Here is a 17659-nt window from a genome sequence, read left to right on the forward strand (position 1 = left end):
TTCTCACAAAAACGGCTTTTCCGAGAGGTAGGTGGCCGCTCAAATAACAAGCAGGGTAAATTTTTCGAACCTTAAAAAACTGGCCGTATATGGAGACCCTATTAACAGGTTTAGATACTACGTTTTTGAGATCATATTTACTAGAGAGCAATGTGCATAAAATGACGCGAAAGCAAACAATCGCAAATTTGTAGAGAAGAAAAAATCTCCTTAATTCAATAGCTTTAAAAATAAAAAATAAAAAAGTTTCCCTGAGAAATCTCTCAATCAATTTTTCCCCCCTGCAATGTTTTATTTTTCCCTTGACCGTTTTTCAGAGTTCTCACTACTCTCTCTCATTTTCTCGCTCCATTTTGGCGTAAATTGGCGAGGAATACCGCTAGTGTGACGACAAGAAGTAACCCTGTAACTCGTGCGGCTGCTGCGAGGAGAAAAGTGATGGGGAGGAAATGAAAAAAAAAAGATGAGAAGGAGGAGGAAGAGAGAGAGAGAGATGCTGCAGATGAGAGAGAGCAACGAGACGAAGGAGAAGGGATGATCGCGTCCATCGGGACACGGCTACGAACACACTCGTGTGATGCGGCAAAGCACGTGCAACAAACATCTCGTGTCACTCAGGTATGTCTCTCTCGTTGTTTGTTTGCACGCTTTCCATTTTGTGTGTAACATTTCCGAAACAACTTCATCGTTGAGGAACGCGTGCGATTTTTATCCTTTCTTCAATTTTTACATCGGTGATTTTTTTCTCCCTCTCGCATAAATCTGCTCGCGTTCAAGGTTAATGCGGCAAATTCGATTCGAATGAAGGGAAAAAGATGAAATTAAAATTGATTTTTTGATTGAAACTTCCATGTTTTATTGTTTGTACCAGAAGTTTGTTTTATGGGAAAGGAAATTTGAATTGTCTTTTTTGCAAGGCAGTACTGTATGTGGTTTTGATATTAATATCGTCATTTTTCGAATAAGAGATGTTTGTCATTGGTTGGGTTATAGAACTTGCGTCTTTTTGCAAATTTTACCGCTAATCACATGATTTTTTTTTCTTGGGTGATTTATGATGTTTTTTGTTGAACGAGAAAAATAATTTTTATCGGGGGAGGGGAATTTAAAGGTTAGCCAGAGGGATGGAGAGGGTGTTTTGTATAGATCGTTGAAGTAAGTTATGTTTCGATTACAAACTATATGATTTTAAGTTACTAAATAATGGCTATACGAGTATATATTTACAATTGAAGACCAGATATTCGCATCTGATGGATACAGTATGTTTGATCATTTTTGTGTATTTTTGCGCCATAGTTTTTAAATTTTTGTGGTAGAGCAGAATGCCGAAACATACAGGTTTCAAAATTGTGGATCTTGAGCATAGTTGAATGAGATACATGCTCATTTAAATTCTCCTCATTTTCAATATGACAGCTTTCAAAAATCTTGACCCCAGTCACAGCCCCCTCCAATTCCTGCTTTGATTGGGGGGCCTCCGATTTCTAGGGTCTTCTGGATTTGAGCCCCATCATCTTAGAGTCGGGGGGGGGGAAGTTACGCGAAACGTATCCACTACTCAGCTACATTTATTGTAACAACCGAAAGTTATTCGAGCCAAAATAAATTAGATTGACATTAGTTGTGGTTATTTCAATGTTCAAAATGATGAGCAATTATGACTTTTTTTTTTTGTTGACACTTCTTTTGAAACAAAAATGCACATTTTTTTTTAACATCTTTTATCAGTTTTGAACAAAGTTGGAATAAGAGAAATTGAGCAACTCCATGGGTGCCTACCGCTCATCACATTCGGTAACATACAGTGAAACCTTGCTACAACCATACTCGATACAGCGATAAATCCCTCTACAAAGATATTTTCTCAAGTTTTGTTTGGAAATGTTCATATTCTAATGTTTAATTGCTGCCTCTCGATATAACTATAATCCCTCCTGCGATATTTTTTCTAGTCCACAGAGTATCGTTATATCGTGGTTTCACTGTGTTCGAAGATCGATGCATTACTGGCACCAGAATTTGTTATTTCCACTAAATGAGTCACTAAATTATGTGGTAAATGGAGATACGGTTCAGTGTTTCCGAAGAGGGAAGTCACTCGTACGTGGGCGTTTACAAGTTTCTTTTCCTGTATACAATAACAATAGCCTGCCTCTAGCTTGAGGGACTACATTCATTAACTGAAAACGTACATTCGGGAAAAAAATGCACGCGTGTATTGAAACGTGTATTCTACACGTCAGCTAGGGTAACAGTAAAGGGGATCAGGTGAAGTGCTAGGTATTAATGACCTTTTGACTGATCATAGTTATTCGAATAATCCCCCCCCCCTATGTTGCAGTATGCTCTATACTTACAGTTGCGAAATATCTGGTAATGACTGAATGCACACAATTTCATTTTCATTCTATGCTGTCTTTGTATAACGAGCCTGATAAGTATCCTTGCTAAATTGTTCGAAACGCGCTAGAACTAACAAATGCTAATAATTATTAACTGTATGCTGTTTGTGTATTTTTGACAATGCCATGCGCATAAGTCACACACCGTCACAACTCACGTAAGAGAGATCTTACGTGAGTTGACGGTGATTTTTAATAAAGAGCGTCATTTTTCATAGAAATACTGAGATGCATGAATCGAAAACGTTCGGCCGCATTAACCTGGTAGCGGAAAATACGAGCCACAATTATTTAGTGCGCTTTCAAACCTTTATAATGTTATGAAACAGTAGAAAAAGCTTTGGTCTCTCTTTCATGAGGCGAATTTTTTTGTGATCTCACCTCTAAGAGGATGAAATTAATCTCGTAGAAAAGTGACAAAAGTGATAACATTTGAAGAACTTGGTGTTTGGAAGGTTTTTTGGTGCCGTAAAAAACCAGACAAAATTGAAAATTAGTCATGAAACTATTGAATGAATTCAATTTTCGTTGCTGGTTAATGGAAATACATACATAAGAGTAGAGAGTGTTGAAAATAGAAAAGTCAATAAATAACAGCAACATGCAGTTAGTTTTTTGCGGTCATTGAAAAAAGAAGTCTATTACAAGTTTTTCATCCCTTATGCCTTTTAAGTGGTGGGATAATAATTGGTCCTTTTTTTAGATGGGGGAGGGAGAATAAATATTGTTAGGTGATAGTAAGAGTTAGTTATTCCTCAAACTTGAAATCTGAAAAGTTTGTAAAAAGTTAGTGGCTACGTGTGTTAGTGCCACCGACCATCGATCTTTGAGGGATAATTTTGTGACGAAGCTGTTTTAGAGAGCCTCAAAATAACTTTCAGCACTAAGCCCCAAATTCCAAGGAACGGCTCCACTTAAACTGAACTGTGATAAATACAAATATATACAGGGTGGGCAAAGAGTCCGTATAAACTTTAAAAATGAATAAAAACCGGAAAAATAACCGAAATAAACGGTTTGCAGGGTTAGCATCGCTAGGTCACGGGAATTTTTTGTGACAGGAAAAACCCCTCAAAAACAGCTGCTAAGTGGCGCTGGTACAAGCGACTTCAGTGGAAATATGCAAATGAGACGGTTATAAGAACTTGCGCTCCTAATCCACAACCAATTCACCGTTGTAAACCGTGTATGTGGACCTGCTGCACTCTGCCGTTGCTGGATCTATGACTCACCTGCAATGTGTTATCCCCTATGGTGGTGGTGGTCATGTGGAACACATACTGCTGTAATAAACGATTTGGAGGCATTCGGTTCGTTATTTGCGCATCTTTTCTTTGACTTCTGTACGTCAGCGCCATCGGGAAATATTTTTTCCGTGTCTTAAAAAAATTCCCGTGCCCTGCAAACCGTTTTATATTTCGGTTGTTTTTCCGGTTTTTATAAATTTTTAAATTTCTGCGGAATTTTTGCCCACCCTATATATATATATACACACATAGATGGTAAGAAAAGTGATGGTTAATATATATATTTATTAACCATCACTTTTCTTCAACAAAATAATAATGAAGATAAATTGCTTGTTAGGTTATTGCACATACTTGCTATCGATTAAAAAGACAGGCAAACATTTCATCCATTGAATTCTAAGAACATTTTGGTTGAAAGTTGAAGCATTGAAAAATGTGGCGATATCATGCCACCCCCCCCCCCCCATATCCTTGTAGTCAGGATATTCGGTGGTCTTACAGGCCAATATTTCGTGTGTAAATGATTCTATAGAAAATTCATTGTATATCATAAAATAATGAGATTCGTCCCTGAATCCCCAGGTTAGAGTCCTACCAACTCAACCCCTTCCCCATGTTTGGCCCCCAGGAGTGTTGTATTCAAGGTCGTGGCATTTTGTTAACGTTAAATGTGAGATTCATCATCTGTGAGAATCAGTCGGAACCGCTGCTCCTTTTACGTTATATTCAAAGTGTCGTTATATCTTAAGTTTGACCGTATCTGCAGCATGCAAATATGAGCAACCTTTCATATATTTTTTTTTCTTTGAAATCCTTTCCAATTCGTTTTTTCTGCGTGGGCTTACCAAGGCACGGTTTACGATAATGGAATCTGGTAGTATTATTTCAAGAGTAAGTTTGCTCATCAACTCCGGTCATATCGCCACACAGCAATTTACCGCCGAACGAGTTGGGTTGGAAATGTAATTCGAAGGCTGGTATTTCCGGCCGGAGAGCGGCCCCAGAATATCACTATGCCCGAGCACCCATGATGCTGTTAAGGCGGCCTTGCTTCGATCGTGTGAACCGAAGAAAATACTCTCTCGTAATAGTAAAATAAGTTGCAGCACTCTGGCTGAGCCTCAGTACCGCATTCACTGCCCAAGAAAGACACGATCGCCGTATATCAGCAGCGAGAAAGGAAATCCCCAGGATTGGTAGTATTATTATTAAAGGTCGAGCCATTATTATTATTATTTTCTTTTTTCGTTCAGTAAATGACGGACTGTTTCATTATGACGTGTAGCGAAGGGCTACCCATCCTTAAAAACCGTGCGAAGCCATGTGTGCCTGATTTATAGGTATCCGATAAACGTTGTATTATATGTCTCAATATCTTTTTGGCCCTTCCCATTCTTTCTTCTCCTCGTCCCCCATTTCTCTCTCTCTCTCTCCACCTTAATATAGCAAATGAACATGGCATAAAAAAAGATGAAAGAAACAAAAAAAAGGAGGGGGGGGGGAAGCAGACAAAAAAAGAAAAGAAGAGAAGATAACTGTATCGTGGGGTGTATATGGGAAGCACAGTATACGGAAGGTCCTCTTCTTGTCCAGGGAGTTTTATGCGACTGATTTCTCGCGGGGGAAGAATCTTATACTGCTGGTAGTTTTCCTCTGCGTGTATACGTATGTGCCCCCCCCCCGTTATTTATTATCACATCTCTTATTTTTACTCCCCCCCCCCCCCTGTTTCCATGTATTTACTCCCACGAACGAACTGCAATTTCGACGGTTTAGACTCAGATACAGTTATGGCGACGAAACGACAACCGGCTTGTAGAAAAAATAACTCTGAATAAACGTAAAATAAATTTCTGGTTTTCCATTTTCGACAGATTTCCTAAAAAAACAGAAGCAATTTCATTTTGTGATCTCCAGATGTGCTTTATAATTTTATCTTTTGCATCCCAATGCTAAATGACACCGTGATACGGTTGCAATGAACAAAGGACTTGAGATTGGTTGATTTGTTTTTTTTTTAATGATGTACGCCTTTGTATAGGTACTTCTGAAAAAGACCCCTCCCCAAGACTTGGAGTTTTCGTATGGAAACGGAAGGAAAAAGAAAGATATTGCATTGTTACGCCACGTGAGAGAGACCGCGGCCAGAAGCAGGAAGATATGCAAAAACCCATTTTTGATTTCAGAATTCTTTATTCTAGATACCGGTAGATCAAGGCTGGACAAATCGCAAAAAAATCTGATTTCCAGAACAATTTTGTAGGCGCCAAAAATTTTTTTACCCTGAGAAAAAGGTATAAAGTAATGCTTCTTTTGACTTGTTCAGGACATATTGACCCTCTTTCATGTTGGCAGATATATGCTATGAATTCCAAACATTCTGTGCTGCTCTCAGCCTGCAATTCAGTAACTACACAAAGAAAATTTTACGCGCCAATACCAATATTTTAGTCACCATGACGACCTGGCCCCTGGGATTTTTTCAGCCCTGTGGTCGATTTTTATGTGGAAGACATATGGTTGCACTTCTATTATATGACACGTTCGTAACTTTGACATCATAGATGCCTAAGGCCATGCACACAACACTTGCAGGTATGCACGAATTCGTTAGAAATGCCCCAAAGGAGTCTCTCCGCAAAGAGGAAAGGCAAACCTACGACATAGTACTTACATAAACAACATGAAAATTCAAGCATTTACCACTTTCATGTAAAATATGAAAGTCAAATGGCACCAACATCAAGAACACGAAACAAGTGCAACTCTGACGACAAGGATGCATTAGGGGCTACACATACACTCGGACTACACATTCTGCCATGTACCTACGGTTCGTTTGAAACTCCACAGAGTAATGTGTACGAGTTGCATGTAGGGTTAAGTATTAGGTTAGTTAGGGCCACAACAGAAACGAAAACTTACTCTGTCACCCCAGACAGTATCAATTTTGGCACCCCCTCCCGTTATTGTGAAGAGAAAAATATTAAACTCTGTGCTCTTTCTAGTACAGCGCTGGGTCACCAGACACCCCGGTTCTGGTAGTATAGTAGTAGATTATCTGAATCGATTTGCATGGAAACCACTATTGAATTATTCTTATTCGCCGTTCAGTGACGTTTCTTATTGAGAAAAAAAAAAGGATTAATTTATTAATTAATTTAAATTACAGCCTGAGTCAGAGTCATAACGCTCTCGGCTGACACGTCAATAAGTAAAGGTGCACCTCCTAGAGGTAGAAGGCCTTCGCACGGGTTGCCAAGTTAATCTGTAACGTCATTAAGACTACATAGCAAGTTTGCCGCATTTTGAACCACAGCATCCTATTTCGTTTCTTCTTATTTTAGCGTAGAATCTTCCTGATTGTCTCACAAATTCCGCATGGTGATTGGATGTGGCACATAGAAGTCGCCAATGAGCCCGATCATATCTTTTCCGCACAACGATGAGCAGGGAATTTTTTTCCTTCTGAGGGAAAATGGACTACTTGCTCACGTCACAAGCAGCGTGTGGAGGCCTTCTATCTGTACTAGGTGCTGGTCTCGCCCGGTTCCGGCTGTGAGGTATAGTTTAAACGATCTCGGATATGACGTCGCATTTCATGTTGTCCTTCCGACATTCCAATTATTATTCAGCTAAACATGTTTATAAGATGTTTGTTCGCCTTTTATATTGACTTCTATGGCATTATAAACGGGAATCATGGCTTGATTGTTGATAATTGTTTGTTTCCATCCATCGGTCGTACATAAGAATATTGGCACAGATTCTCTTCCCCACCCCCCTATCGATATGTCCCCCCGCCACTTGTAACTACTCTATGACTCTCTCAGGATCGCACCTAACTCAGTTTCATTTGTGCATTCGCCATCTTTCTAAGCTTTTTTATTTCAAAGGACGTCCAAAATTTGATCAAGGAATACGTTCTTGTTTCAATCATCGTTTAAATTTCAAAACTGAGTGCTGCATCCTTCTCTTCGAAGACCTCACTTCTTAAAGAGGGCAAGCAAGCTTTGTTTATTTCATCATTATTCATACGGTAGAACTTGGTTAATTCGAATTTTGAATAATTCGATCTCTTACAATATATTGTTTTTTATATTGTTTACAATTTTTGTTAATTGCGTTCTTAATTGGGTTGCTGTATTTTTGAAATATGTGACATCCATATTTTTATGGCCATCTTTCTCTCAGCCACCTCGTTCGGCATTTTGCCTGTTGTGGCGTTGTATTTGTATTTGTATTTCTATTACAAACTCCCCTTGAGTTTCTATCATGTTTAATGTTAAAATTTCTTGTTTAATTTGAACTTTTTGTAAATTTGCTTTGGATAATTCGAAGTTGGAGGATGATTTTTGTATGAGCAAATTTAGTTTGTAAACATTCCGCAAGAAGCCAGACTTTGCTTTTTTTTTTCTCAATCAAGTTGTTAAACAAACATTTTTAATTTGACTAATAGAAGTTTGAAAATTCTTTTTTCCTCTACTCATTTTTTGGTTTGATAATTTAATGCCCATTTTAACATTGTTCAGCTGGAATGCATCGAGATCCATTTAATACCGACTATGCTTTTAGACCTATAGATCAAGATGTACCATTCGAAATCTAAATCTTTCTGTCGTCATTTAAGAGTATAGAAAGTGCCGGAATGCTCTCGCGCGGATTGTAATACAGCATTAAATGCGAAAAAATGGGCTTTCCTCATTTAACGCTGTTTTTTCCCAAATTTTCTCCTTTTTCCGAATTTGAATTTGTCAGTGAATATTGAACTTATATACGCGTGGAATTTTTTTTTTGTTGGCATCAGAAGATACAGGGCAGCAACTTCCTAATTGGGTTTTGTTGCACACGGAGACTGTATGAAAAGTTAATTTTTTTTTTATTTAAGAACTATGCAACCCTTGAAACATGTGACATATCTGAGTACTACACGTTGTTTAGAAACTTTTTCTAACTGCAAGTATGCCTCTTAGGATAGATGGCTCACCTGTCAAATGTCATACGCCCTGTTTGCTGTGCACCCTGTATTTACTTGATGGCTTAAGAATCATAAGAAAAAATTTGGGAAACAGTTCCGTAACGAATGATCATGAACTGTTTCCGTAAATCGGGCTTTCTACATGGTCAAGAAATTCTGCAGTAATAATGATTCCAGAACAGTGGAATAATGTATTAGCTAAGATCAATTATATATATATTATATGATTATAAATTATTAAAATTTGGGAAAGTTTCGTAACTGATGATAAAATTTTAATAATTGATAATTATTATCCTATGTGAATGTTGATGATTAAGTTTGTAGATCTAATTTGTAGTCATTTTAAGGATCAAGCAGGATAGATTAATTGGATAATTCGAACTTTTTCCAGTGACTTTGGACGTCGAATTAACCAAGTTCGATTGTATTATAGGGGGGTACGCGAAGTGAGACGGGCATTGTGCCGAGGTTACAGTGTTTTTTCTTATTTATGTCGCCAGAGTTGTGTTTGTTTCTCGTTCTGCTGGTGCTGCGACCTGTCTTCCATATTTTGAAGTGAAGATGATAAATGCTTGAATTTCTGTGTTATGTAAGTATCATGTTAAAGGACATCCTGCTGTCACCGGAGTCTGAGAATATACTGCATTTCATACTTCAAACTCGGTTTTAACAGCTTCTGAGTTAACGACACGATTTCTCGAACTATTGAATGTCGTTATATACGAACTTGACTCAACTTGAGAGAAATTATGTTTCCTTGTGCGATTTCTCCTCGTGCAATCCAAATAAGATCATTTTCAGAAAGAGATTCTGACTTCGATTGATATAATATTGAAATTTTGAATATGCAACTAGAGGGAATCGTTTTCTTAGTTCACAATAACTCGATAGTAAGCACTCAATTTGATTCTTTCGAGAAGAAAAGAAATGGGGGAATATTTTACCGTTTTACGTTTTTTTCTCTACGGAGTTTGAACCGGGAAAAGAGAGAGTGCGATGTGTGTCTGCCCTTGAACTTAATAAGAAAAGAAGATAGGAAAGAGGCCAAGGTCTCTCTCTGTACATGAATGGATGAATATCCCGCTCGCGGTCTGTCGCTTCAGACACCAACAAAAAATAAAATAAAAGACGCTTTCTTTCTCTCTCTCTCTCTCTTTTTTTAGCTCGGTAACTTCTTGGGATTCAGTTGTGTATGTAACGTAGGAAAAGAGAGAGGTGTTTAGTGATCACCCCGGGGGCCTTCCTTCAATTGGCTTTTTTCCAACTTGGAATCATGCCAAATAATGCCTTGGATTTTTTTTCGCCCTTTTACTTCTTCGTTTTACTTTTTTTTATCTCACTAGTCTCAGCTTCGAATCGAAAAAAAACATAAAAAAGCATTGATAGAAAAAGATGAAGGTCGACGACCGTCTGGCATTTTAATTCGAACGAAAGAGTTAGAGAGATAAAATCCGATTTGTTTGGACATCATTTTCCGACAACTTGTCACGTCGGAAAAATTTACGGAACGTTCATTGGGGCCCTGATGAAACTGAAGCGCGACGCTACTGTATTCCCCACGTAATGCAATGATACGTTTTGCTTTATCTAAGGAAAACGTAATATTTTCCGTTTAAAAACATCTCTGATCCTGTATATTTTTGAAATACATACATGGCGAATACGTAGTCAAAAAATCCACTGTACCAATTTCTCCTGTCAATTGTTTTGTTATTTTAGAAAGTACATCTTTTACTGTCGTTTCAGTACAAAATACGGCTGTTTTATTACAATACTTTTCGATTCCTTGCAGGAATCACCTTTTTTGAGAGCTGCTGAAATTTTACGTGTTCAGATATAAAATCGCACCAAATTGAAGGAATTGGAAATAAAATTCAAGGTAAAATCTAATCGACACTGCTAAGTAAAATTTTTTCTGTTTATAGAAAACACTAAAATAAAGGCAAACTTAAAATTTAGCATGAATTAACCATTTTAGCTAATTAAAAAATCCACTCCAATCAAATTGCTGCATTGCTTCAATTATAAATATGCCAACAGCATCCAGCAGTGAACTTTGTAAGAGGGCTTAGCCCACTCTCCCCCCCCCCCCCAGAGACATATTGAATAGAAAGTCATCTCACATAATTATTAAGAATGCCTACCATACTAAATATAGGTTTGTCAGCCAACAGGACCATCATTGATAAGAAAAGGATTGTTGGAGAGAATCTTTGATTGAGAGAAAAATGGCGAATAGAATTTCTTTAACTTTTGAAAAAAGCGTACGCGTGTCACTTGTGGAACGCGAGCCGTGGGTTGGCAACCCCGGTTCTGAAGATTTCAATTATGCCCAGGTATCGAGCTGTTGTCAAAATGTTATTAAAAACTTACAATCTAGTGATTCATTTGTTTTAATTATTTTGTGGTGTATAAAGTAGTATGTAGTCACGGAAGTTTTCTCAAAAACGTACTTTTCTTATGTAACTTTATTTTCGCGCTCACGGTTATCACAGACCCAAGTGAGAAGAATTTCGGCGCGTATCTTTTAACACTATGCGACAAAATGCTCAGGCTGTTAACTTCCTGTGCTAGGCTCTCACTAGTGACAACTTAATTACAGTTAGCAAAAGCATCGAATCCCAAAGCCGGGGTTTCCATTTTTATTGGGCGGAAAAATAGTGTCTCGTTGATAGCTCTAGAAGCTATTGTGTGGGTGGCGCTTAACCTCTCTATATCACACTCTTCTTTCAGGAAGCAAAAAAGAAAAATAGATTATTATTGTGGAGCTGTTGCGGGAGGACAACACGTTTGAACACCTCTTGGGAGTGATGTTGCGAAGAACGTGTAATGTCTTTTATTTGCGACATTCGACTCTATATTTTTCAGCGAGTCTTTATTTAATGTTTTGCAACAGAACAAACTGCCGTGAAATACACGGGTTTCTTTTTTCTCTCTCTCGCGTTTATTCATTGTCAGGCCGTCACCTGTGTTGCTTGTTTATGTTTTTCTACTGCTCTCCTTTCACTTCTGACAGATGTTTTAACGAAGGCATCGCTCCCTTCGATTAGCCAAAAACCCGAGAAACTTTCACTGTTTGCTGCGTGTAGTCTGCAAGAAATTTTACGCCCCTTCTTTTTGTTTACAACAAAACTTATAAATTTTGTACTTAGGAATGTAAACAGAACTCACCACGTCGGCATAACAGGCAACACAAAATTCTCATTTACAAACTTTTTTTCTAAATTACAGTAAAAGTCCGTTATAAGGACTAACTAGAAACCCACTAAAACGAGTGATAGTCAAATAGCTAATGTTAATTATACAAAAAATATTCGGTCATATCGAGTTGAAAATTAAGACGCATTCGCTATAACGTCAAAAAGAATTCTCCAAAAAATGCAAATTTTTCCATCCTTCTCTTAAAGAATTAAGCATGATGACTCTTATCATGGCATATGTACTTCGTAAAAATTACTCCGAGGAGCTTCTAACAGAGAATGGACACAGTTAATTTTTTGACCACTCCCCTTTCCTATTTTTGGCCCGCCCTCCACACTATACACATGGGATGCGTGATGATTTTATTCGACTTGTGTTTCTTCCAGTGGCCAAGAGACCACGGCATCAAAAGGTTAGTCATTTCCGAATGACTGAAAAAATCAAGCTAAAAAAATACTTTCTGGTAAGCGAAAAAATGTTGATAAAAATCATGAAGCTATGGAATTGAGAAGTGATATGATAATTGAGGATTTCAATTCTTCAATGGGCGCGGTAGCCCAGGTCGATAAGATACTCATCTGAAGTACCAAAGGATGTTTAGAGGTGTCGCGAGTTCGATACCCGGTTCGTCCTTGTCAGAAAACTTTCCTGAAAAAACAGAAACGGCGACATGACCGCAGAAAAAATTGCTACTGCAGGGAGTTCCCCCATCGAGGGGTTAGCGCACCAACCTCTCGATGAGTATAGGAAACAAGCCTGCCGTTCGAAATCGGCAATAAATTGTAGGTCCCGGTCTAAAAAATTAGCCCTCGTGTGCAGAAAATGATCGTGGTCCGACAAAAATGATCAACTGTTCAATTGGCCGACTAAATCGCGTTGACAATACGAAACTCTAAGCAAAACTAAGAATCAACCGCCGTGAGGCCGAAAATCAACTTCATGACTAGAGAGTTCATTCGTTAAACATTAGAACAATAAGATTTAAAAGAGGTTTCAGTGCAGACAAAGTGGCAATTTTCTACAATTTTATAACCTAATAAAGCAAAATTGAAAATTTGCTTAGAACGAGAAGTCCATTATAACGACAATTTCCTTCGTGGTTGTGCACTGTCGTTAAAACAGATTTTTACTGTACGTATAGGGTGGTATAATTAAACTGACACCACGCAGACCTATGTATGTGCACGTTCTGGTAGATGTATTTCGTTGAAAGAAACTTGGCAGATACTTTATATGGACCATGGGTGAAAAGGACACTGCAATAAAAAATAGCGCCCCTTTTACACCTGGTGGTAAAAAACTGAGCTCTTTTTTTTTTGCAGTTTTCTTTTTCCCATTGGTCTTAATAAACATACATACCAAGTTTCAACGAAATACATCCACCGGAACAGTCGTTACATACAGTAGCATTGAAAAGTTTTTTGGCAAATGCAATAATGCTTGTAGCGACAGCTCATTTCCATGCATTGCTCTGACCTTGACATATGTAAAACAGAAGGAAGATATTTATCGACACTTGTAGCTGAAATTTGTTTGTCAGGGGCTAGTGAGCTTTTAATGTCTAATTTTTGTTTTTGGGCGGATCGAAAGTGTTTTGACAAAAACAAATCAAATATGGAAGTGATTAATTCTTATTTAATAGGAATTTACAGTAGGATTATGCGGAGCACATAATGGAAACTCTGAAACATAAAAATTATTCTGTGGATTTTTTTCGGGTAAACGTAATTTAGGCTTTAAGGGGTGAAGTCAAGCTCAAGTGGTAAGTAATTTTGGTATTTCAAGACAGTTCATAGAACCATGTTTAATAATCTAGGGAGCCTGTCAAAGTAATTTTCTTCCATTATGACCAAAGAAGACAATAGATAGGATGCATAAAACCATCAACATGCAAGCTGGGCTTATTTGGTTTTCTTCCAAGTGAAAAAAAAAAAAAATCGTTATTACTTAATTATAGAAGGACAAAGGGGAGAGGGAGGGGGATTATGCCAATCTTACTATTGATAAGAGAAACAATCCAAGTTACAAATAGGTGCTACATAGTAGAGCTCCTACTGTATATCATTACATGTATATAATACATGTATGAGGTATTATTACAGGTTCTTATAGGTAATTAAAAGTTAAACACGAAGGCGAAAGTAGGGATGCTTCTCTGCTAACAGTGCAGGTATTCTTAACCTTCTGAAAAAAACACAAGAGGCAGGTTTCGTTACAAAAATTTATTTCATAACCACGTGTCGTCCTTTATGACGTGACACATGCCGCTCGTACTGATATTCCAGCATGACAATGACCGTAAACATAGCTTAAAAGTTGTTATAAATTACTTGAAAGGCAACAAAATGAAAGTTTTATGGGTGGTGAAGACATAACTTGAGTACCACCCAACATTTATGGATTGAGGTCCATAGACGAGTCAGAGCCAGAAATTATTAAAATTCGATGGTTTTTTTCAATTGTGCTAAAAAAGAATGGGAAAAAATACCCACTGGCCATGGGACAAACTCATTGAGTCCATACCAAAACATGGCAAGTTTTTTTTTACCATCTAAACTGCTTCCAGCAAAATGTTGATGTTGTCATGGTGTCCAATGACTGATTTTGTTATTTAGTAAGTAGTAAGTTTTTGCTTTCTTTTTTGTTTGTGTCACAAAACATTTAAGCCATCACATACGTAAATTGATTTTTTTCTGAATTTAAAAAGTTTAGATACGAAATTTTTCATTCGTAATATGCAGTTTGTAATGAGACTCAGTGTTTGTTTCGTAGAATAGATTTCATAAAAAAAATTCAAATACTAAGTTTTCAGACATATTTGTGGTTGACAAAAGATTTTTGAGCGCTACTGTATGTCTGAGTATTGTTAGTTTAATTATAATCACCCTGTATATCGGATTGTTCGGTTTCATATTCGGTGTCATTTGATTCAGATCATTCGGTCTTGGGAGCAACTCATATTTCTTGCCTTTAAGTTCGCAATAATGGTTTTCTCGTACCATCTTCGCATCGACATCGACATTTGTCTTTTTCACATAAAATTTTCTCCGGAAGTTATGAACCCGGTCAAATGTCTTATCTGCTTGCTCTTCAGAAGAGTTTGTTTGTTCCATTTTCATTTTATTTACGGGGTTACACCTGAATGTGCCACAAATTTCTGCAGCCTCCCGGGTTCAAAGGTCGACAGAGAGTCGACATTTACCGTAATCTGGATGTGTGCATTGCAGTTTTCGTTCTCCACAAATTTTTTTTCCCTTCACTCTTGTGGATTTTTAGGGAGCTGTAGCGAACCGATAAGATATAGCTGATAATAGGCAAAAACGTTTTAGTCCTTTACTATATGAACCGATTTATACTATTTTCACACACAGCAATCCCGGATGGAATGCAATCGATTTCGTTTGTCTTCCGGTTCGAAACTTGCTTCTTTTTGTGATCTGAACGATGACTTACGACTAAAAAAATAACGTCATTTTATAGCTCGAAAGTACTCAAATAAATTTCTTATAGTTTTAGTATCATATATAACTAAGTGAAACTATGTAATAACGAGTATATCGCTATAACAAGACAAGTGTAGTGATAGTCCATCAGAGTCATAATAGTCAAATTGTCTTTTGTTAAAGATACAGAAACTATTTGGATACACCGAGTTAAAAATGACAAAGCTTTGATATAACGTTAAAAAAATTCTTTGAAAAGGTCAGCTTTGTTTTTTACCCTTGAAGAATTGGGTCAAAAGCATGGATTACGATAAATTATATCATCGAACATGCTCCTCGCATTTTTAACAAAAGATGGACACAGAAAAATCCCACTTTTACCCTGTCTTCTTCATACTTTTGAGCTCTATACAAACGGGAGATTCTATTCTCCTCTTGTTTCTCCCAGTGACTGAGACCACGATCATTGTCGGTGCTTATTTGACCAGACATGCAGTTTGAAGTCGTTTTCGACCGGCTGAAATCGTGCTAAAAAAAACTAAAATAAGCAGAGGATGTGACCATTTTGGAAAAAAAAAAACAAATGACATCTAGATTTTCGAATAACATTTCTAAAAATCACAAATGAAATGCACATCTAGCCTAACGTCTCCCCTCTACTTATTTAATGAATCTAAAAATTGCTGAGCTAAGTTTATACAGGGTGTCCCATAAATTTGTGAATAGTTTAAAAATTTACCAGAAAAAAAAGAAAGAATCTTAGGTTTATTTGAACGTGATTCGCGAAAAAAAGTTATCACGAGAAAGGGAATTTTTTTTGTGAGGAAAAAAAATTGGTTCAATGTTTTGTCGATAGAGGGTGCTGCACAAGCGTCCATTAGGAATGATAGGACATGTTAACTTGAGAGGCTTCAAACTCATCTGTATCCAAACGTTCGTGGAGCTTTATCCGGCGATTTATGGATGAGGGGACACAACTTCATCAATAGTGCTTTGTCCATCGGTGGGTCAACATCACAATAAAAACCTTATGTAAGCGCCAGTAACAGAAAAATTCATAAATGAGCTATTTTACATTATCGATTTGCATATTTCTAGTGATTTGCTGCCGAAGTTTCTATCAGCAAAAGTTTGAACTAATTCTTTTTTCCTGTGCCAAAAAAAGTCCTTTGCGCGATAATAACTTTTTCGCAAACCGCATTGAAATAAAGTGGATCCCGCTTATAATATTTTTCAAAAAACCTTCATGGAAAAACGTTGTAAGCGGGAAAACGCTTGAAAAGGGGAAATCTTTATAAGAATTAGCTATAGTTCAAACTCGGAAAATAAGTCGTACTAAGTGGGAACGTTATAAGTGGGATCAACTGTATACCAATTCCTTCAATTTTTTGATGAATTTTTAAATTATTTGTGAATTTATGGGACACCCTGTAAATTGGTCAAAACAACGTGGGAATTCAGGCCATTTCGATACTACGAATTGGAGTAAAAAAAAAAAAAAGCAAATTACTGATTAAAAAAAAAGAACAAAGGTTGAATAATATTTTAAGTTATTATTATCATCCTTGCTATTTTCTTCAGACAAATAATATTGAGAGAGGCAGAAAGCAGCTACTTTTTTATTTCTTTCGCGAGCTGAATATTAAAGGAGTTACATATAACCTTTGGTTCTCTAAGTTGGGCTGGGAATCTATACAATTTTTAACTGGCTAATCAAAAAATTTAATCGATTAATGCACTGATTAATCGAATTTTAATCAAATATTTTTAATTAAATTTTCAAACATTATTACTTTATAACCGACTAACTTATTGGATAACTTTTTTTCACGAATTGATGCCATAAAAATATATTTTATTGATTTCACTCCCCTTGTTTATTAATTTTCACTTTATTTATTCATCTTATTATTCCATTCGCCTTATTTGCCAGATGTAAACAAATATTGGAAGAAATTAAGAAATTAATGCTGCCCGCTTGCAATTCAGATAATTTTGTCGATCCTTGAATTTATTCAGTAGATCTTTTTTTGATCCAGGTTAGTCACTGACTTAGAAACTAGGGTCGAATTTTATATTGTTACTTTTCTGAAGATGATGTCACTCTCCGCTATTATTACAACCTTCGTAGTAATAGCAGAGAGCGACATCTTGTGTCAATGGCAGAAATTGTGAGGTTTGGCCTGAGTTAGGTCTGGATGTCCATGAATGGCACCGTTCAACGCACACGAGCTCTAAGGAGAGGGGATTTGTCGGCTTTGTAGTCTAGTGAGCTGACCCGGCCGAGTGAAAAGACGTGGGTTCAATTCCCCGCAAGGTCAGTTGAATTTTCTTCCCTAGATTTATCTTCGCATCAACCAGCTGTCGAAACCTTCATGT

General features: G+C 37.1%; 1 protein-coding gene across 1 annotated transcript in view; it reads left to right on the forward strand.

Annotated features, from left to right (window-relative positions):
* Nucleotides 1-500: 500 nt before the first annotated feature.
* The window catches only part of hb (zinc finger protein hunchback), a 61317-nt gene continuing 44158 nt past the window's right edge, over nt 501-17659 (forward strand). The window contains exon 1 of the mRNA XM_089230953.1: nt 501-618. The gene's annotated coding sequence lies outside the window, so the exon portion shown is untranslated. The remainder of the gene's footprint in view (nt 619-17659) is intronic.

This window comes from Pholcus phalangioides, unplaced genomic scaffold, assembly GCF_987345545.1.
Source record: "Pholcus phalangioides strain wild (caught in Gottingen) unplaced genomic scaffold, Ppha-v1.0 ptg000004l_1, whole genome shotgun sequence".
NCBI classification, from domain to species: Eukaryota; Metazoa; Arthropoda; class Arachnida; order Araneae; family Pholcidae; genus Pholcus; species Pholcus phalangioides.